The sequence below is a fragment of the Electrona antarctica genome (genome assembly GCF_951216825.1).
Source record: "Electrona antarctica genome assembly, chromosome: 10".
NCBI lineage: Eukaryota > Metazoa > Chordata > Actinopteri > Myctophiformes > Myctophidae > Electrona > Electrona antarctica.
Window position 1 is genome coordinate 628,257 of NC_136791.1, and position 10,928 is coordinate 639,184.

Consider the following 10,928-nt stretch of genomic DNA (forward strand, 5'->3'; position numbering starts at 1 on the left):
CGATGGAGGAAGATCAAGTTTTATTCAGCCCTAACTGTAACGACCGCGGTGGGTTGGAGCTTTAACTGTAACGACCGCGGTGGGTTGGAGCTTTAACTGTAACGACCGCGGTGGGTTGGAGCTTTAACTGTAACGACCGCGGTGGGTTGGAGCTTTAACTAACAACCGCGGTGGGTTGGAGCTTTAACTGTAACGACCGCGGTGGGTTGGAGCTTTAACTAACAACCGCGGTGGGTTGGAGCTTTAACTGTAACGACCGCGGTGGTTTGGAGCTTTAACTGTAACGACCGCGGTGGGTTGGAGCTTTAACTGTAACAACCGCGGTGGGTTGGAGCTTTAACTAACAACCGCGGTGGGTTGGAGCTTTAACTGTAACAACCGCGGTGGGTTGGAGCTTTAACTGTAACGACCGCGGTGGGTTGGAGCTTTAACTGTAACGACCGCGGTGGGTTGGAGCTTTAACTGTAACGACCGCGGTGGGTTGGAGCTTTAACTGTAACGACCGCGGTTGGTTGGAGCTTTAACTGTAACGACCGCGGTGGGTTGGAGCTTTAACTGTAACGACCGCGGTGGGTTGGAGCTTTAACTGTAACGACCGCGGTGGGTTGGAGCTTTAACTGTAACGACCGCGGTGGGTTGGAGCTTTAACTGTAACGACCGCGGTGGGTTGGAGCTTTAACTGTAACGACCGCGGTGGGTTGGAGCTTTAACTGTAACGACCGCGGTGGGTTGGAGCTTTAACTGTAACGACCGCGGTGGGTTGGAGCTTTAACTGTAACGACCGCGGTGGGTTGGAGCTTTAACTGTAACGACCGCGGTGGGTTGGAGCTTTAACTGTAACGACCGCGGTTGGTTGGAGCTTTAACTGTAACGACCGCGGTTGGTTGGAGCTTTAACTGTAACGACCGCGGTGGGTTGGAGCTTTAACTGTAACGACGCGGTGGGTTGGAGCTTTTCAGGCTCTGAACAGACTAGCTATACTGACACAAACTAGAGATGGACATCTGCATTGTAAAACTTATTGTAATTCAAACATGCCTGAGTCTGTACATTATAAGACATATCACATGGAGATATTTTTGCAGTAGTGTGAAATATGGAGATTCAAGGTTTCTGAGATAGATATATAGGTAAATGATTTAATCATTTGCATTATGTATCCACTTATGCTTATTTGTATTTATTTGCTTGCTTTTTGTTTAAACTTTAATACAAACCCAAGTTCTTCTAAATTGATTTGGAAACGTAATATTTTCTCACAATATATCGGCAATCGGTGGTCTAGGACTCTCCAACATCGGTATGGGTGGTCTAGGACTCTCCAACATCGGTATGGGTGGTCTAGGACTCTCCAACATCGGTATCGGTGGTCTAGGACTCTCCAACATCGGTATCAGTACTCTCCAACACCGGTATTTAAGTATAATTGTCTCCTAGGGTGCATCTCACTAGCAACACACAATGTAGTATAAATGTCTCCTAGGTCTCACTAGCCAACACACAATGAAGTATAAATGTCTCCTAGGTCTCACTAGCCAACACACAATGAAGTATAAATGTCTCCTAGGTCTCACTAGCCAACACACAATGAAGTATAAATGTCTCCTAGGTCTCACTAGCCAACACACAATGAAGTATAAATGTCTCCTAGGGTGCATCTCACTAGCAACACACAATGTAGTATCAATGTCTCCTAGGTCTCACTAGCCAACACACAATGAAGTATAAATGTCTCCTAGGGTGCATCTCACTACAACACACAATGTAGTATAAATGTCTCCTAGGGTGCACCTCACTAGCCAACACACAATGTAGTATAAATGTCTCCTAGGGTGCACCTCACTAGCCAACACACAATGAAGTATAAATGTCTCCTAGGCCTAGGGTGCGTCTCACTAGTCAACACACAATGAAGTATAAATGTCTCCTAGGGTGCATCTCCTAGGGTGCATCTCACTAGCCAACACACATAAGGCCAGGGTCCCTGGCCTTATGGGGGGGGGGGTGTCCCTGGCCTTATGGGGGGGTCCCTGGCCTTATGGGGGGTCCCTGGCATATTATTAATTCTGAATTAATGTTTCTCTGGAGAGGGAAGTCTGGAACACTCTGGTGGAGCTGTTGCCCCCGTGACCAGACTACGGATAAGCGGTTGAAGATGGAAGAATTTTGAACAGCTAATACCGATCGTCTGTCAACAATAATTTGATGGTGTGTTTTAACATAATCGGAACTGAATCAAGAAACTTGTAATAATGCTAAGATGATGTTAGGTGTAGACCTACAGCAGGAGTGCCCACAAGGTAGTAGATCACAAAGGCTGTGCAGGTAGATCACATCATGCCCCTAAAAATATATAATTTTAATTTAAAATAGGCATCTGCCACTTGAATTAAGGCGACTTGACTTTTGACATAAAAAAGGGCCTGTAGCATTACAGTAGCATTAATACAAAGTTATATAGGCCTACTAAAAAAACAACCAGGGCAACCAGAGCGGCTGTGGCTCAGGAGGTAGAGCAGGTCGTCCAATGATCCATGGGTCGGCGGTTCGAATCCCGGCTCCTCCTGTCTACATGTCAAAGTGTATTGGGCAAGACACTGAACCCCAAATAGGCCTATCTGACAGCCCGCTTTCCACGCCCACTTCCGGTAAATAGTGGTGTCATTTAACATTAGCATTTACACGTTTTTTTCTCTGGAGAATCTAAGTACATTTTCTAATGTAAAAATGTGACAGACCTATATTATTATGAAGCAAACAAGATGGTAAATCAGCTTGAACAGATAGAACAAACCTTACCTTGAGAAAACAAAAGTTGTAGACTTCCTAAATTACCTCTGTTAACATGTAGCGTCTATGGAGTGACGTCACGCTATCACCACTAACCCCGAAAGGGGGCGTATTAAGGGGGGCGGGGAAATTCTGTGAGATAGGCTTATTGCTCCCGATGTGCTGGTTGGTACCTTGCATGGCTTCCGCCGCACTCGGTGTATGAATGTGTGTGTGAATGTGTGAATGTAATGAGTAATCTATGTAAAGCGCCTTGGATAAAGGCGCTATATAAATTTAGGCTACCATTTACCATTTAACCAATTCCCTTTTCACCCTTCTATTATATGTGACATCAACGCCACGCAACTATTCCAAAGGTACATTTTGTTTTAAACTATTTTCAGCAAGATAGCATTTTTTTGGGTGGGTAGATCTCATTTAGCTGTGCATTTTGAAGGTAGCTCTCATGTACCCAAATACCCATGTACCTGTCTAGATACTTCCTTAATGTTAACAAAGTCCACACCCACAACACCAGAGGGAGTGCAACGAACCATGTACAACCCAGATTCGGCACAAACAAGGCACTCAATTATTTTCGCTCCTATGCCACCAAAATGTGGAACGCCCTACCAACAGTCATTAAGACATGCAAATCCCTTGACTCCTTCAAAACCGCTCTCAAGGGGCACCTATGGACGGCTGCAATTCGAAACTGGCCCCTGTAAAATCTGAATCCCCCCCCCCCCTTTTCCCCTCACTGTATATGTTTCTTTTCCCTTTTTACCTCCTTTATGATGAATTCCTGTTCTGTTCTTGACTACCGGTATTTGACATGAAAAAGTTTGGCTAGATATAGCAGTAGTGTAAGAGCCATACGCAGTGTTGGGTAACTAACACTACGTAACTTAATATATTACGTAATATATTACCGGAATACGGTAACTTGTAATATAATACATTACTTAACAAAAAAAAAAATATATATTCTAAAAATCTTTCTGTATTACTGCATTACTTTCTGTATTTCTGTCTGTCTGTCTGTCTCGTTGCCCGTGGCTCTGTCTTGTGACATTATGTGACAACTGCAGAAGTTAAAGAATTACGTATTTCCGCTCCCCACTAATAGTTCTCAGGTCTGGTGTTTGTCCTCTTTTTTTTCTCAGTCGTGTTTTCAAATGGATTTGGCTAGGCGGCTGTTTGGCCTCGCCTTATTGTAGATATGCCACTGGTCTACGTAATGTATAATTTATAATTATACTAAATATTTAATTGTTCGATTTGAGCATTTAAAAAAAAGTAATATGTAATAGTAATATTAATATATTACTCTTGCTCAGACAGTAATATGTAATACAATATATTACTTGACAAATTAAGGTAATAAGTAATAAGAAATATATTCCAAATATAAAGTAATATACCCAACACTGGCCATACGATGTCTACTGATTTTAAATGGTATATATATTGATGACATCACAGCAGGGCATGGGCGAGGCCAAAGTTGCCATGGTTACCCAGGGTATTTAAGCCTAGTCCCTGATTGAGCACAGGTGTTGCTGACAGGCAGAGGCACACTGTTTTAAACTGTGTTTGTTAGGCTGATGGTCTCTGTTAATGGCAGCTTATGTTTATTTCATTGTATTTCCTTTCTAGACTGAAGTATAGGGCTTTGGACTTTGAATACATATGATTTAATACCAACTGAATGGGAACGTTTTGGACTTCAATTCTTCTACACACGTCTGAACAACCTCCTAACCGTCAGTAACCAGTAGTGCCAGGAGTATAGGGCTTTGGGCACTACAAGTAGTATATAACGGTATCATCATTGCCATCTAGTGGCTGTTATATATCATAGCATATATCACAACATCCCTTTTTATTTCAATGTAAGATCACAACAAAATACTTTTAAACATTTCTGTTGAACTCTGTGAAATTACACTATATATATATATATATATATATATATATATATACAAAGATAAAGATACATAGTCTTAGAAAATAGCAAAAAAACAATGGGATACAATATATAGTGCAAATGTATCGGCTAGCAGCAGTTGTTTTATATTTATTTGTTATTTTTATTGGGTTGTTCTTCAACATAACATAACATAACATAACATTAGGCTGCCAAGTCTCACGCTTTGAAGAGTGACAGTCACGCAATTTGACCTTTTACCACGCACCACGCCACACCTCCCATTTCTCACGCACGCACAATACGCACGCCGAGGGGTCCATATAATGTGCCAAAAAAGCCAAGCTCATAATAATAATTTTCTCTGCGGCTCCGCCGCGTAATAACGCGCGCCCATGTGTGCGTCCTCACAAACGGCAAAATAGCCGATCTGCATGAGATCATGCGGCGCTGTTATATGCAGTAGGAGGGTAACCAGTGGACCACCAAATCGTCAGCAGGGTCCCTGACTGTGTAAATCAATGTTAAAAAAAAGCCAAATCGACATTACAAAAGGCCAAATTTTAAAAACGCATTAAGACACTAAGGTCTCACTCTTGGCATTTTCTGAAACTTGGCAGCCTGATAACATAACATAACATGGTGGGAGAGGGGGGAAAGAGGGAACGCCAGGGAACAAACAAAACAGATAAACAAAAAACAAACCAACAAAAACAACAAATAACAGACACGCACGCACGCACGCACACACACACACACACACACACACACACACACACCATACGTCCAATTTACGTAACTATTGAGAGCGTAACATGAAACCAAATGCTTTCATTTTACACTCTCTAGAGTTTACAGATCTCATAAGGGTCCATTTGGTTACCAACTCTCCATCATTCATCTGCAGGGACCACCTGGAACCCCCTCAAGGACCACTGGTTGAAATCCACTGTTTTAAAACATCCTGGTTCTAATCCAGGATAGTCTAAGAAGGATGAGACGCGAAGACCGTACGGGCGACGCCATGTTGCTTTGGAAGGAAAGAAACATGCGCAATGGGCTATATGCAGCCAACACTTCCGCGTTCAGCTTCCTTGGTCTCAACTGCGCATGTTTCTTTCCTTCCATGGAGCACCATAAGCAACATGGCGTCGCCCGTACGGTCTTCGCGTCTCATCCTTCTTAGACTATCCTTGGTTCTAATGCCATAGTCTGTAGGATGATGATGATGTTCAGAATAACCTTTTACCAGTCCTGTGCTGCCATCTAGTGGTGTAAAAAGGACTCGTTGCTCACACGTTCATAAAGCTACTTGCGTCTTCATTTACCATCATATTGGTCTACTGTACATACAACATCCTACTGTACACACAACATCCTACTGTACACAACATCCTACTGTACACACAACAGTAGGATGTTGTATGTACAGTAGGATGTTGTGTGTACAGTAGGATGTTGTGTGTACAGTAGGATGTTGTGTGTACAGTATGATGTTGTGTGTACAGTAGGATGTTGTGTGTACAGTAGGATGTTGTATGTACAGTAGGATGTTGTATGTACAGTAGGATGTTGTGTGTACAGTAGGATGTTGTGTGTACAGTAGGATGTTGTGTGTACAGTAGGATGTTGTGTGTACAGTAGGATGTTGTGTGTACAGTAGGATGTTGTGTGTACAGTAGGATGTTGTGTGTACAGTAGGATGTTGTGTGTACAGTAGGATGTTGTGTGTACAAGATAATTAACGAGCAACTAAATGAATACCTAAATAGGAATAACCTAATGTATAAACTCCAATCTGGCTTTAGAAAATCGTATTCAACCGACACATGTTTATTATATTTAACGGAACAAATTAGGAAAGAAGTTGACAATGGAAAACCATTAAACCCATAATAATTGAATAAGTGTGGCAAAAATCATTGGTTTGTGATCAGATTGACTGCTTAATGAACAGTAAAGACATCAGGATTAGGTTAAACATGGCTGTTAGCCTGGTCCGGAGCAGGCTAAATCCACAGCATTAGTTTCCATGGTAACTAGTGCAGCATTGCTTTCATGAAACTGAATCAAGCCTCAACATATCCAGGTTAACTGGCAAACTTAATCTGGCAAGATTAACCAGCTTTCATGAAACCGTTTAATCGCTGATCCAGGATATATTAACCCCTTTTGGTGTTTTAACTACGCATTATGTTATACTTTAGCTATTGAAAAATAGCAGATCTACAAGCTCATAGCGTGCCACCGAGTGGCGCGCTACGAGCATGTAGGTCTGCTATTTTTGAAAAATCGTAAAAATGCGGCACAAATCTTTGAATATATATTATTTCAGAGCGAACGTTTTCTTTTATTTCGACGTCAGGCCTAAATGGGTTAAAGGTACAGTTGACAAAGAAAGTGTGAAACACTGAGTATTCAAGCGTACAGTGATGCAGACTGGACGGCTGATAACAAAGTACTACTGGTTATTGTATTGGCCTATCAGAAGTACTACTGGTTATTGTATTGGCCTATCAGAAGTACTACTGGTTATTGTATTGGCCTATCAGAGGTACTACTGGTTATTGTATTGGCCTATCAGAAGTACTACTGGTTATTGTATTGGCCTATCAGAGGTACTACTGGTTATTGTATTGGCCTATCAGAAGTACTACTGGTTATTGTATTGGCCTATCAGAAGTACTACTGGTTATTGTATTGGCCTATCAGAAGTACTACTGGTTATTGTATTGGCCTATCAGAGGTACTACTGGTTATTGTATTGGCCTATCAGAAGTACTACTGGTTATTGTATTGGCCTATCAGAGGTACTACTGGTTATTGTATTGGCCTATCAGAAGTACTACTGGTTATTGTATTGGCCTATCAGAGGTACTACTGGTTATTGTATTGGCCTATCAGAGGTACTACTGGTTATTGTATTGGCCTATCAGAGGTACTACTGGTTATTGTATTGGCCTATCAGAGGTACTACTGGTTATTGTATTGGCCTATCAGAGGTACTACTGGTTATTGTATTGGCCTATCAGAAGTACTACTGGTTATTGTATTGGCCTATCAGAAGTACTACTGGTTATTGTATTGGCCTATCAGAAGTACTACTGGTTATTGTATTGGCCTATCAGAAGTACTACTGGTTATTGTATTGGCCTATCAGAAGTACTACTGGTTATTGTATTGGCCTATCAGAAGTACTACTGGTTATTGTATTGGCCTATCAGAAGTACTACTGGTTATTGTATTGGCCTATCAGAAGTACTACTGGTTATTGTATTGGCCTATCAGAGGTACTACTGGTTATTGTATTGGCCTATCAGAAGTACTACTGGTTTATTGTATTGGCCTATCAGAAGTACTACTGGTTATTGTATTGGCCTATCAGAAGTACTACTGGTTATTGTATTGGCCTATCAGAGGTACTACTGGTTATTGTATTGGCCTATCAGAAGTACTACTGGTTATTGTATTGGCCTATCAGAAGTACTACTGGTTATTGTATTGGCCTATCAGAGGTACTACTGGTTATTGTATTGGCCTATCAGAGGTACTACTGGTTATTGTATTGGCCTATCAGAGGTACTACTGGTTATTGTATTGTCCTATCCAAAAATGGAAGTCTGGTTTCTTGGAAAACCAAAAAGCAGCCCACTGTCGCACTGTCCACGTGTGAAGCAGAATATATGGCACTAGCTGCAACAATCCAAGAGTGTCTATATCTGAAATTGCTTTTGAAAGATCTTGACAAATATGATTATGGTACATCTATGGTTTATGAGGACAACCAGGGAACAATTGCTTTGGCAAAAAATCCTGTAAGCCGACAAAGATGTAAGCAGATCGACACAAAATACCACTTTATTAGATCACATGTGTCTGATGGTAATGTTGTGTTGCATTATTGTCCATCTATTGAAAATGTAGCAGATGTTGACTAAACCTGCTACTACATTTAAGTTTATTAAGTTTGCTGACTTTGTTTGGAAAGTGAAAAACTGTAAAGAAAAAAAAAATTGGTGACAATCTAAGAGCAAGTGGGGGTGTTAAGATATGCTCTTAAAATTGTAACTTCTATTATGTACAAAGGCAAACTATTATTGTTTTGATGCTTGTTTAATTGAACACTGATCAGTGCCACCTGCGGTGGGCGTGTATGTGATTTGGGTGTGTTCAATAAAAAGCCTCACTTTCTGTGAGGACAGCGTCCTGTGGAGCTGTGAACCTGAGCTGTCTGTGAGGACAGCGTCCTGTGGAGCTGTGAACCTGAGCTGTCTGTGAGGACAGCGTCCTGTGGAGCTGTGAACCTGAGCTGTCTGTGAGGACAGCGTCCTGTGGAGCTGTGAACCTGAGCTGTCTGTGAGGACAGCGTCCTGTGGAGCTGTGAACCTGAGCTGTCTGTGAGTGTGAGGACAGCGTCCTGTGGAGCTGTGAACCTGAGCTGTCTGTGAGGACAGCGTCCTGTGGAGCTGTGAACCTGAGCTGTCTGTGAGGACAGCGTCCTTTGGAGCTGTGAACCTGAGCTGTCTGTGAGGACAGCGTCCTGTGGAGCTGTGAACCTGAGCTGTCTGTGAGGACAGTGTCCTGTGGAGCTGTGAACCTGAGCTGTCTGTGAGTGTGAGGACAGCGTCCTGTGGAGCTGTGAACCTGAGCTCTCTGTGAGGACAGCGTCCTGTGGAGCTGTGAACCTGAGCTGTCTGTGAGGACAGCGTCCTGTGGAGCTGTGAACCTGAGCTGTCTGTGAGGACAGCGTCCTGTGGAGCTGTGAACCTGAGCTGTCTGTGAGGACAGCGTCCTGTGGAGCTGTGAACCTGAGCTGTCTGTGAGGACAGCGTCCTGTGGACCTGTGAACCTGAGCTGTCTGTGAGGACAGCGTCCTGTGGAGCTGTGAACCTGAGCTGTCTGTGAGGACAGCGTCCTGTGGAGCTGTGAACCTGAGCTGTACAGTAGGATGTTGTGTGTACAGTAGGATGTTGTGTGTACAAGATAATTAACGAGCAACTAAATGAATACCTAAATAGGAATAACCTAATGTATAAACTCCAATCTGGCTTTAGAAAATCGTATTCAACCGACACATGTTTATTATATTTAACGGAACAAATTAGGAAAGAAGTTGACAATGGAAAACCATTAAACCCATAATAATTGAATAAGTGTGGCAAAAATCATTGGTTTGTGATCAGATTGACTGCTTAATGAACAGTAAAGACATCAGGATTAGGTTAAACATGGCTGTTAGCCTGGTCCGGAGCAGGCTAAATCCACAGCATTAGTTTCCATGGTAACTAGTGCAGCATTGCTTTCATGAAACTGAATCAAGCCTCAACATATCCAGGTTAACTGGCAAACTTAATCTGGCAAGATTAACCAGCTTTCATGAAACCGTTTAATCGCTGATCCAGGATATATTAACCCCTTTTGGTGTTTTAACTACGCATTATGTTATACTTTAGCTATTGAAAAATAGCAGATCTACAAGCTCATAGCGTGCCACCGAGTGGCGCGCTACGAGCATGTAGGTCTGCTATTTTTGAAAAATCGTAAAAATGCGGCACAAATCTTTGAATATATATTATTTCAGAGCGAACGTTTTCTTTTATTTCGACGTCAGGCCTAAATGGGTTAAAGGTACAGTTGACAAAGAAAGTGTGAAACACTGAGTATTCAAGCGTACAGTGATGCAGACTGGACGGCTGATAACAAAGTACTACTGGTTATTGTATTGGCCTATCAGAAGTACTACTGGTTATTGTATTGGCCTATCAGAAGTACTACTGGTTATTGTATTGGCCTATCAGAGGTACTACTGGTTATTGTATTGGCCTATCAGAAGTACTACTGGTTATTGTATTGGCCTATCAGAGGTACTACTGGTTATTGTATTGGCCTATCAGAAGTACTACTGGTTATTGTATTGGCCTATCAGAAGTACTACTGGTTATTGTATTGGCCTATCAGAAGTACTACTGGTTATTGTATTGGCCTATCAGAGGTACTACTGGTTATTGTATTGGCCTATCAGAAGTACTACTGGTTATTGTATTGGCCTATCAGAGGTACTACTGGTTATTGTATTGGCCTATCAGAAGTACTACTGGTTATTGTATTGGCCTATCAGAGGTACTACTGGTTATTGTATTGGCCTATCAGAGGTACTACTGGTTATTGTATTGGCCTATCAGAGGTACTACTGGTTATTGTATTGGCCTATCAGAGGTACTACTGG